General features: G+C 39.5%; 1 protein-coding gene across 1 annotated transcript in view; it reads left to right on the top strand.

Annotated features, from left to right (window-relative positions):
* The window catches only part of RGS12 (regulator of G protein signaling 12), a gene marked incomplete in the record, with an annotated part of 188317 nt that overhangs the window by 64413 nt on the left and 112954 nt on the right, over positions 1-10950 (top strand).

Consider the following 10950-nt stretch of genomic DNA (forward strand, 5'->3'; position numbering starts at 1 on the left):
TCAAACCAGCTGCATGTGTGTGCGTGCCCAAAATCCTGAGTAAAGAATGGTGGGGAAGGGATTGCTATATGGCCATCCCCCCTTTGGTGGGTGTGATTTCTTGCTTTCTATCTCTTTTTCTCTCTTTGTGTCTTTGGTGAGCACATGTGCCCTATAGAAAAAAATTTTTAACAAAAACAGTGAAACATGGCATTAGAAACCATAAACTGGGGACCAGCAGTTGGTGTAATGGCTATGTCGCTGGACTCCCATGTAGTCAACTGCAATTTGAGTTCCAGACCTGGTGACTTAAACTCACGCCAGGCATGTGTGTGTGTGTGTGCCCAAGATCCTGAGAGGAGAATGGAGGAGAAGGGATTGCGGCGTGGCCATACCCCCAGGGGGTGATTTCTCGTTTTCTGTCTCTCTGTATCTCTCTGTCTCTCTGGTGAGTGCATGTGCCCTATAGCAAAAACCTCCCCCCCCCCCAAAAAAAAAAGAAAAAGAAAAAAAAAACATAAACTATTTATATGGCATAACTCATTATAGGCTTATCAGATACCCAGCCGGAAGATCAGATTGAACAAACGGATTTTGTGCAGTACAATGAAAGGAAGTTTCAAAATAGATTGTTAGAAAATATCTGGCGAATTCTAGAAAGACCACGGCTAAGATTCCATGATGTAAATCTCTCTGAGAAGGTCAACTTTGATCATGGTCCTTTGTAAACAGTGATTCCATGTGTTAGCATCATACCCACTCTGGCCCAAATCAAAAGGAAGGGAGTTGCTGGCTCAGTGGTGCAGTGGTAACATGCTGCTCAAGTGATTCCAGAGTCATATAGAAGACTGTAGGTTCAGTTCCCTGCTGATCTGTACACAGTGGGCACATGCGCTCGTGATTCAAGTTGGCTGTCAGGGAGGATTGTGGCATGTGACCCTGTTGAAAGTATGAGTGTGTGTGTATTTCTGTCTTTCTTCCCCTGACTCTCATGAAAGAAATAAATAAACTTAAAAAGGAAAGGAGGTAAACACTAGGCAGCAGGGGGCTTGGAAAGTTCACATAATCTGTTGGAAGAAATGGCTGACTCCCATGAGAAGAAACCCCACAGGCCTGCAATGGAGCTGGAGTCCTGGTGCTTTGTGCAGCTTGCATCGTACACTGATGTCTCTTGTTCCCGTCTGTGGTGTTCATCATGACCTTTGTCACTGAACGCTATCCATGGGGGACATTGCCAGCTGCAAAGACAGTTTTGGAACCTGTGGGAAATGCTGTCGTGAGGTGCTAGGGAAGCAGAGAGCAGATTCCCTTACGCCCTCCTGGAACAGGGCAGGAGCTTCCTGAGGAGCTAGAATCAGTCGGACAGAGTGGGAGACACTTAGGTGGAGAACACATGAGCAAAGGGGCAGACAAAGCATGGCACCCCTCGCCGTTCCCTTTTTGTTTTATACAATTTCCAGGAAAGTAAGGCTAGTCAGAGTGAAGAGTTGGAAGTGTCTGAATCCTGTAACAACATATTGATTCATTTTGTCACTTTTTCAAGTTAAAAAAAAAAAAAGGCTTAATACCACAGTCTTTTTGACTTGTTTTAGTTATTCAGTATCACTTAAAATATTTACTTTCAAATATTTCAAATATTTACTTAATGATATCTGTAATTTATTCATTTTAATTCTATGTAATATTCCATGGTATAAATATACCACAACACATTCAGAGAACTATTTAAAAAATGACTAATACTGCTATTATGAAGATTCTCATACATGTCTCCAGGTGTGATCGTCAGACTTTATGATTCTTAGCCAATCTAGTAGTTGTAAAATGGCATTCACTGTGGCTTTAATGTGCATTTTCTTGGTTATAAAGATTTTGATTTCCTCTCAAGGTGCCTACTCAAACCTTTTGCTAATTTTTATATTGGGTTGTCTTTTTCTTATTGATTTGTAGGAATTATAGAGACTGGCTGTTAGTCCTTTGTTGATTGTATGTACTGTGCATATACCTTCCCAGTTTGTGACTTGTTTTTTTCTCTCTTCTTATGGTGTGTTTTGATAAACAAAAGTTTTTAGTGTTAATGTAGCCAAATGTGTAACCTATTCTCTTGTGGTTTATACTTTTTTGTCTTATGTAATAAATTATTTACTACCATAAGGTAAAAAATATTTTCTATTTTTCCCCCTGAAAGTTTCTTTGAGTTAATTTTTATAAACAGAATTAGGTGCAGGCAGGCCTGGTAGCCTAGTGGTTAAGTGAACTAGATCCCACATAGCTGACTTGAGATTGGAAACCTGACCCCTGTGGCTTGAAAGGTGTGTGTGTGTGTGTGTGTGTGTGTGTGTGTGTGTGTGTGTGTGTATGCCCAAATTCCAACAGGATGGAGGAATGGAGAAGGGATTGCAATATGTGTGTATGTTGGGGGGGGGGTGTTCTTTACCTCTCTCTGACAAGTGCATGCACCCTTCTTAAAAAAATAAAATAAAATAAGGAATGAAGGGGTCACCAGGTGGCATGGTGGTTAAGGCACTGGACTCCCACATGGTTGATTGCAGTTTGAGTCCTGGACTCGGCAGCTTGAAACTGTGTGCATGTGTGCCCAAAATCCCAAGTGGAAAATGGAGGAGAAGGGATTGTGGCTTGACCATCCCCTCTGTGGTGGTGGTAGGGGGGTGATTTTTCATGTTCTATCTCTCTCTGTCTCTCTGGCAAGCACACATGCCCTGTAGCAAAAATTTCTCAAAGAAAAAAAAAGGCATTAAATGAGATGAAGGTTGATTTTTTTCTCATGGTTGGCCAGCTGTCCTGTTCATTCTTTCACATGGGTCAGCAGTGCCTCTCTGTTGTGAATCATGTGTTAGTATGTGTGAAGGTTGATTTCTCAGTTTTCTCTTTTTTTCCATTGTCAATGCCCCCAACAATACTTTACTTAAAAAGTTAGTATAGCTTTGCAGCTGAGAGGGCAAATCCCTTATGTTGGCTATGGTTGTGCCTTGCTCTTTCATAAGGATTTTACAAGCAGTTTATGAATTCTGCTAAGTGCTTTTTTTATTATTTAATTTTATTTATTTATTCATTTATTTTAATTTAACAAGACAGAAATAGAGAGAGAAGGAAAGTGGGAAAGCAAGCCACCAGGCCCAGGACCCGAAGGGTGATTAGCCATGTGGGCGTGTCCAGCATCTTAACCATCATGCCACCTGCTGGTCCCCCTGCTAAGTGCTTTTTATGGCAATTACATTTTTTTTTTATTTTTTATTTTTTATTTTTTATTTTTATTTTTTGGAGAGATTTTCACTGTAGGGCGCGTGCGCTCGCCAGACAGACAGAGAGAGACATAGAGACAGAAAGCGAGAAATCACCCCCCAGGGGGGATGGTCACGCCGCAATCCCTTCTCCTCCATTCTCCTCTCGGGATCTTGGGCACGCACGCACACGTGCCCGGCGTGAGTTTTAAGCCACCGGGTCCGGGACACGAACCGCTGTCGACTACGTGGGAGCCCAGCGACATAGCCATTACGCTAACTGCTGGTTCCCTGGCAATTACATTTTGATCTGTAGATGAATTTGGGAGAATTGACATCTTCAGAATATGGAGCCTTCCTGTTTAAGAAAATTCCAACATTATTTGTTTCAGTTTTCTTTCAGTAACAGAAAAATTTTGTAATTTCCTTCTTAAATACCTTTAATTAGATGTAGTCTTTAATTGGATTTATTCTTGGTTCTCTTGTATAATTATGTTGCTGTTATAAATGATACCTTTTAAAAATTATAAATGGGGGACCTGCAGGTGGTGTGGTGGTTAAGGGCACTGGACTCCCACATGGCTGATCATGGTTCAAGTCCTTGATCTGGTGGCTTGCTTTCTCACTTTCTCTCTCTCTCTCTGTCCCTCTAATCAATGAATAAATGAATAAATAAATAAAGTTAAATAAAAATTATTTAAAAAATAAAAATTATAAATGGTTACTCTTGTGATATATGGAAATATAATTAACTTTTGCTTTTTATATCCAATTGTCCTATTAAGATAGAGTTATCTCCTATTTGTTAATACTTGTTTTGTGAATGGGTGTTAAATTTTGAGTTTTCTTTTTTGGTTATTTTATATTTTTTGAGATCATGTGAGTTTCCTTTTTATGCTAATGTGGTAAATTGCAGTGTTGGATTTTCTAATAGTAGACCATGCTTACATTTCTAAGATAACTCCCCCTTGCCCCTTTTCCCTTTAAGAATGAGAGAAAGGGCTGGTATGGGAGAGATTTAAAAAAGAGACGTTTTTGCCTGTCTCTCACCATGTGATGATCTTCTTGCCTCGCCTCCCAATTTGCTAGGGTTATAGGTGAGCACAGCCAATGCCTGGTATGTTCAGGCTGGCCCAGGAACTGAACTTGGGCCTCCTGTGTGGCCAGTAGCCTCCCAGGTGCCATGGCAGCTAGACTCATGATGATCTTCTCATACTCTGATGAGTTGGTTTGGTGATATTTCTGTAGAATTTTAAAATCTGTGTTTATGAGTGTGACTCTCTTGTAATTTTCCCTCCTCTCTTTGTCTTTGCCTGGTTCTGGTATTAAGGTCAGTCTAATATAAAATTAATAGAGTTTTTCTCTTCTTTTTATTTTTTTTCTCTCTCCCTTTCTTCCCCCTTTTCTAATATATTGAGTCTTACTTAAAGAAAATCTTAGTAGGGATAAAGTCTGTTTTATCTATTATTTATTGAAAATAATTATTTAGTTTTTATTTATTATTGTTATTTTTAAATTTGCTATAGGGCACGAGTGCTCACCAGAGAGAGACAGGGAGAGAGAGAGAAAGCAAGCTGCCAGGTCTGGAACTCAAACTGTGGTTGGCCATGTGAGAGTCCAGTGCTTTAACCACCATGCCACCTGTTGGCCCCTGTTTTATCTACTATTAATGTAGCTAAGCCAGCTTTCCAAGTTAGCACTTTCTGTCCTCTTAATTAAGCTTTTCTATTTCTTTATGTTTTAATATTGTTAAAATAAGTGACAGGTAGTTGTTTTTTTTTTTTTTTTTTTTTTTTTCCTAATACAATTTGAAATTCTCCTGACGGCTCAAGAACAAGATCAGAATAAATTGGCAAATAAAGTTCATTTATATATTTGGGTAACTGGTATGTTGAGTCTTGGTTCTATAATAATTACTGTGTATTTCCTTAAATCCACTTATTCAAGGCTTTCCCTCTTTACTTTCTTGCCTTTTTTAAAATTTTGTTTTCAGGGTTATTTAATTTGTGTTGTTAGTCTAGTTCCTCTTTCTTTATTGGTGTGGCAATTATATGCCTTCTTAAACAAGAAAAGGACAACTGTAAAGTAAAACTTATAAAGAAAAAACAACTTATTGGTTTGACAAAACTATCACAAGGTAAGAGATAAGCAGTTGCAACCAGCAGCAGGGGCAGAGAGAAATGACAAACATCCACTGGCTCCAAGGAAGCAAGCTTTTTTAAAATTTTTTTTGAACTCCTTCAGGTTTTTGCTGGAGAGAGAGAATCATACAATGAGAGGGAAAGTGAGAAATCACCCCTGAGAGGAGATGGCCACCCTGCAATCCTGTCTCCTTCCCTCTGTGCTCCCAGGATCTTGGGCACACACCATATGCGCCCACCGTGAATTTGAAGCCACCAGGTCTGCATGGTTGGCCTTATGGGATCCAGCCAACATAACCTGCTATGCCATCTGCTGGCCCCAAAATAAGCTTCTTTTATTTTTGTTAAATTTCAGTTTCTTTTATACATTTAATCACATATGTCACTTAGTTTGCACAGTAAATATTCCAACATGTATACATTTCTCACCAGTCCAGTTGAGAATGCTATGCACATTATCTTCAACAGATGATAACTCATTTCTTTGTCCCATAAATGCCAAAAGACGTTAAGGAGAAAAATAAGCTTCTTTTAAACTGAAGAGGGGGTCAAGGAAGAAAGGTGATAGAGCAAGTTGTTTGGAAATAGTTCACATTGATTCAGGGTAACAGGAGGATATCAAGGAGATGGGGAAAAGGATAGGATTGGGTAAAAGTCTATTTGCAGAAGTTTATCTGGAGCAGTTTGTCATCAGTAGGATAATGATTGTCCATTTTGGATGTCAGCAAATTATGTGGTTAGCCCTAAAGGGGTCTCATGCAGGTTTTATAATGAAACAGAATGTCTTTGTGAAGGTCAGTTGCTCATGGTAATATGGGTGATTTATTATCCCATTCTTTGTGGGTTTGTGGAGTCAGCAAACCATAACAATGTTCCTTTTACTTAGAATGTAGTTAGCAGATAGAAACTGTCGCCCCTAGCTATAATTGTTTTGAGCACTAATGCAGCCGGCTCTTTGTTAAAACTTAGCCATTGTGACTTCATTTTGGGTAAAGCTTACTGTACCCTAACCATATGTCCCAAGCCTATCTCCTACCTCACTATAGTGTTTAGTAGGTTAGGTGTATTAATACATTTTTGATTTATGATATTTTCAACTTACTATGGGTTTATCAGTACCTAACCTCATCATAAGTTGAGGAGCATCTATGTATTCATTCTTTTCCTTCTTGGATTGGAGAATTGGTCCTCACTTACATTTTTCTCCTTCTTTCTCCCAAAAGGTGATTCACTATGACCAGGAAGGGAATCTTCAGCTTTTGAAAAATTACTCCATAGCAGGCTAGCCAGTGATGTGGTGGTTAAGGTAACTGGATCCCATATGACCAGCTGCGTAGTTTTGAGTCCTGGACCTGAGAATTCAAAAATTATGCCAGTGTGTGTTGTGCATGCCCCAAATCCCAAGAGGAGAATGGAAGAGAAAGGATTGTGATGTGGCCATCTCCCTCTGTATAAGTATTTTCTCACCCTCTCCCCTCTTTCTCTCTGTCTCGCTCTAGCAAGTGGACATAGCCTTGTAACAAAATTTAAAAAGAAATGACTCCATAGGTATTGATATATTTGTATAGTTTCATATTTGAAATGGAATTTCATTGAGTCTCACGTGTGCATGTGTGCCCAAAATCCTATGAGGAGACTGGAGGAGAAGAGATTGCAGTATGGCCATCCCCACCTCCACCCCCTGGGGGGTGATTTTTCACTTTCCCTCTCTCTGTCTCTCTATGGTGAGTGCATGTGCCCTATGGTAAAAATAATAAATAAATAAATAAATTTGTTTTGATTTTGGCTGTAGAATTATTTGTGGTACAAAGAGTTTTTTTAATAACAGATTTAAGCGAGTATACCAGTTTCTCGGCCTCCAGTCCTCAGCCTCAAGCTCGCCTTCTGCGATGCTGTGGTGGGGTTTCTACTCCTTTTCTGCTCACAAGCTCAGTCCTTACTGACCCTGGGGTAGGAGGTACACTAGAGAAATGGTCAGGTGGAGCATCACCATGGCAACACTTTTATCCCCATAGAGGCAGTTTCTTCCCCCAATAGTTCCTGAGTTCAGCTTGCACTTTCCCTATACTTCCTGAGACAGCTTTATGGCCCCTCAGAGGTGACAGACATGATCTCACACCCCCTCAGAGTCCTAACTACTTGTTCCATTAGCCACTCCTCAGAACTGCTGAATTTAAATATTTCCTTTCTCTTTCCTTTGTTTTCACAGCCTGAAAAGTGGCAGCTGCTTCCCATGTGGCTGCCTCTGTGACATCTGAGAGTCTTATTCTGTCTTTTCAGTTTTTCAGTATGTAGTAAACTCTTCTTTTTATGAAATTTTCTGTTAAAATTACTGGTGTGGTTTTGTTTTCTGACTAGATTTTGACTAATACACGAGAAGAAGTAAATATGTTAGATAGTCTCGCCTGCCATAATTCTGTATATTATCTCTGTTTGGAAAAAAACCCTTCAGATGATCTGATCTCTATTTTAAGCTAAATCATCTCTTGCTTAGAATTTATTTCTTCAGTAAATATTTATTGCGTACTTGCTATGTACCAAGCACTGTGGGTAGGATGAGGGTATAGTAGTAGTCAGGACAGACACAACCTTTGTCCTATTGGGGCTTATGGTCTAGTATTTAGACTGGATTATGAATTTTTAGTTCTAGCAGCATGGGCAACAAAAGAAGAAAGTACATAAAGTGGTTGTATTACATTTAAAACTTCTTTGCATTGAAAGACACCATTAACCAAGTGAAAAATGCAACCCACAAAAAGGGAGAAAATAAATTATAAACCATATATATAATACAAAGTGAATATCCAGAATAACTCCTAGAACTCAACAGCAAAAAGACCAACAACCCAATTTAAAAAATGAGCAGTGAGTTAAACAGATATTTCACCAAAAAAGTTATATAAATGGCCAATAAGCACATGAAAAGATGGTCAATATCACTGATCATTAGGCAAGTGCAAATTAGAATCACAGTGCAATACCACATCACATCCATTAGGATGACTACTATTTTAAAAAACAAACAATACAAAAAACAAGTTTTGTAAGGATGTGGAGAAACTGGAACAGGTAAGGAATTCAATTACCACATGTTCAATGTGGATTTAGAAGATATGAGCATCCTTATTTGTATGAACTGCCCAACCAGTTCACTGTCATTGGGAATGTCAGATGGTACAGCTGCTATAGCAGACCACATAGTAGTTCTCAAAAAAATTAAAAATAGAATTGTTATAGGGTGGATGAGTTGATCTGTGTTGTGTAAAATCCTTGGTTCTTTAGGTCCAGATCTCTAAGATCAGAGGTCTTCCTGAGATGCAAAATGAAAAACCACAAACACAAAGTAGGAAAAGAGAAGTTTTAATAGGAAAGTGAGGATTTTTAATGGGAAAGAAGTGTACTTCTGTGCCTGAAACACATGCAGGTGGGCAACTGCCAGAGAAGGACCGCTGCACTGGGCATGGGGTTAGGTGTTACATTTATTCTAAGAGTGGATAATGAATATTTAGCAGATGAAGGTCTGTCATAGCATCTGGCTTTTTGGTTTGAATTTGTAGGCTTTTGCATATCTGTCTCATAGGTGAGGAATTCAGTTACCTAATCCTGCATGCTTAGTGTGAATTTAGAAGATATGAGCATCCTTATTTGGATTAACTACCCAATCAGTTTATTGCCCCAGTGAGAATCAGGATGTTGACCAAAATGTCTTGTTGAGTCCTTTTGTATTTATGAGGAGTGATAAGAGGGAGATTAACAACCATCCCTATGTATCTTTCTTAGGTACTAAAGGAGAAAAACAAGATCTGCCCTTTACTGCCCTTCCTGGTACCAGGAGCTGGGTGGGAAGAAGGCATTTGCATGGAGGGTCTGGTTGTAACTCCTGATAAGTTGTGATTGATGTGGCTGGTGTCTTTCTGCTATTTTCTAAGGGTAACTTGCTCATTTCTAGCTAACTGCCTTTTATAATATGATCTAATAGTCCCATTTCTGGGATATACTCAAAAAAGTGGGAGCAGGGACTTGAACAGATATCCATGTTCATAGCAAGATTATTCACAATGGCTGAACTTTGGAAGCAACTCAAATATCTGTCAACAGATGAGTGAATAAATAAAATACAGTCTAAACATACAATAGAATATTATTTCCATGGGGCTAGCAAATGGTGTGGTGGTTAAGGTGCTTGACACTCCCAGCTGACTGACCACAGTTCGAGTCCTAGACCTAGTGGCTTGCTTTCTCACTTTCCCTTTCTCTCTTTCTCTCTCTATCAAATTAAAATAAATAAATGAATAAATAAAATTAATTTTTTTAAAAAAGGAATATTATCTCCATGCTGCAGCATGGATGAACCTTGAGAAGATTGAAATAAGCCAGTCACAAAGGACAAATATTATATGATTCTACTTGTATGAATCTACTAAAACAATCAAAACTATCGAGACAGAAATAGAATGGTGGTTGCCAGGGCTGGGGGAGGAGTAATCAGGAGTTAGTGTCTAAGGGGACAGAATTTCAGTTTGGGAAGATGGAAAGAGTTCTGTAGGTGGAAAATGATGGTTGCACAACAGTGTGAATGCACTTACCACCATTCAACTGGTTGTGATGGTAAATTTTATGATATGTATATTAAAAAAGTAGACTGGAAAAAAATAGAAGGCTCAACAGTGACACAGCAGTAAAACAGATCCTCTGCAAGGCAAATCCACTTGGGAAAGTTTCCATTTCAAGTGTGGAGATCTCCTTGAGTATGCTAGACACATGTGTGCCGATGTCCAGGGCTGGTTGAAGGCTGGGAGTGGATTGTGGCATGCACCCTGAGGGGGGTGCAACCTCGCTCCCTTTGTCTTTCTCACTTAATGCAAGAAATAAGTAAATAAGCTTTAAAAAATATTTTTTAAATGAAAAAAAGTTATAAAACATCGCACTGTAGAATAGAGAACAAGATCCGCATCTTGTCCTAGATTGACCACCAGCTGGGTTACTATGAGGAAATCCTTCCCTGGCCTCAGTATGTTCATCTACAGATTGAGGGGTTGCACTGGCTGATTTCCAGGACACTTCTCCTAAAGTGATTCTTTACCTTAAAGTGATGGTTCGTGGGATGCTGTATTGGCCACTGAGAATGGTTTCAATTTTGGCACCTTGAGCATGGTGTTCAGCAAACCTGGTTTCTACCCTCACCTCAGCCCTGTTTTGCATCAGAGAGAAATTGGCGCCTCTCTAGGCCTTGTCTGTTCAGCTGATTGACCAACCCTTACAGGCCCTTCTACACTCATGATTTGAGGCATAAGTAACCTGGTAGGTGATTTCTCCTTGGGCCTTTTTGGATCTTCCTGATGCACACTGGCTATCTGTGGGCTCTAGCTATGCCATTGAGGCCTGGAAGCAAGGCTTTGTATGGGGGACCTTTGTGCACAGTGAGATGGAGTTTGCTTCTCTCAGCACTGCCAAGAGGTAGGGTGCTTTGACTCTAAGCCAGACAATGTAGATATTACCTTGAGAGCCCTACTTGTCTTCTCAAGCAGTTGTGAGGAGTCATTTTCAATGTGAAAACTGAAGTTTGAAGAAAGGAGCTGATTTTTTTT

Source organism: Tupaia chinensis, unplaced genomic scaffold, assembly GCF_000334495.1.
Source record: "Tupaia chinensis unplaced genomic scaffold, TupChi_1.0 Scaffold000360_1, whole genome shotgun sequence".
NCBI lineage: Eukaryota > Metazoa > Chordata > Mammalia > Scandentia > Tupaiidae > Tupaia > Tupaia belangeri.